Source organism: Orycteropus afer, unplaced genomic scaffold (genome assembly GCF_000298275.1).
Source record: "Orycteropus afer afer isolate SDZICR_OR568_19922 unplaced genomic scaffold, OryAfe1.0 scaffold00261, whole genome shotgun sequence".
NCBI lineage: Eukaryota > Metazoa > Chordata > Mammalia > Tubulidentata > Orycteropodidae > Orycteropus > Orycteropus afer.
Genome location: NW_006921848.1, coordinates 695,601 through 696,870, shown reverse-complemented (window position 1 = coordinate 696,870; position 1,270 = coordinate 695,601). Strand labels below are relative to the sequence as shown.

General features: G+C 37.6%; 1 protein-coding gene across 1 annotated transcript in view; it reads left to right on the top strand.

Annotated features, from left to right (window-relative positions):
- Window positions 1-1,270, top strand: part of R3HDM2 (R3H domain containing 2) — a 188,941-nt gene that overhangs the window by 22,334 nt on the left and 165,337 nt on the right.

The following is a 1,270-nucleotide window of genomic DNA, read 5'->3' as shown; positions in this document are numbered from 1 at the left end:
ACTCACTGTTTTCATTCAGGTTTTTCCACTAGTTGGTGCCTAATCCAATTCTGTATAATTCCTTTCAAAGCTCAGGGCTCCAGAATTATCTTCTGTATCTCTGTCAATTGGTTTTTCTTTTCTTTGTTGAAGAGGGTCTGTGTCACTTGTCTGCCTATTCCTCCATCTTACCGGAAGTCCTAGAGTGTTCTTTGCTTTATTGTTGAGTTTTGAGAATTCTTTATATAGTCTAGATACAAGTCATTTGTCATATATGTGGCTTGAGAGTGTTTTCTCCCAATTTGTAGCTTAAATTACTCTTGTAAACTTTAGCCTCTTAGCTTTCTCAAACTGAGTCTCTCTTTTCCCTTCAGGAAGCTTGCTGAGCTCTGCCTGGGTTCCCTTGAGCATCCCCTCCTTGTGACATGGCTTGAAAACACTCTTCAGGCATTAAGCTAGGGAAGGAAAGTTGGGCAATCTACTTCCATAATGATTCCACCTCGGAAACCCAAGGAGGGGTTGTTATGAGTTGGATCTGACTCGATGGCAATGGGGTTGGGTAGTAGGGCTTACCTTGTTTGTTTCTAGTCTGTCAGGAATCAGTCCCTTATTTCCTGACATCCAATGTCTGGAAAATCATTGTTTCATACATTTTTGTCTGACTTTTTAGTTCTTTGTGCCAGGAAGGTAAATATGACCTGTGTTACTCCACGTTAGCTAGAGTGGAATTCCTTTCTCTTCATTTCAACCCATCAAGTTTTTATTAGTATTAGGAACACCTATTGCTATTGACTATTGCTAATTAATTCCTTCCTTTTTCAAGTTCTTAAAAATGAGGACTGGAGCCCTAGAAGATACTTCTGATGTTGTTCAGTGTCTGTTGAAGCACAGTTATTTTCAGAAGTTTGCAAATCAGTCAGATACAGGCTTAGAGCTAGAAATAGGTTAGCTACCATAACATAAAATGATGGTGTGAAAAGCTTTTAGTGACAGCTTGTGCATGATAATATATCCTTTCTTGTTCAGGATTCTCTTTGGATATAATGCTAAATTCTGGGTGTGTTTATAAGCTTTCTCTGTTCTTTCTTTTAGTTGTTTTCTCAGAAGAATGGCTGCAAAGTCATAACAACTTTAAACTTTTAAAAGATAGAGTTGATCAGTTAAAAGTAGCCTCTCCAGTATAAGTACATCTAGCTAGGTAATTCTCTTGACCTCTGTTAGTTTTGGAGCTTACATCAGAGTTGATGATGATTTTATTTGTGTGTGTGTGTGTGTGTTATATTATATATAT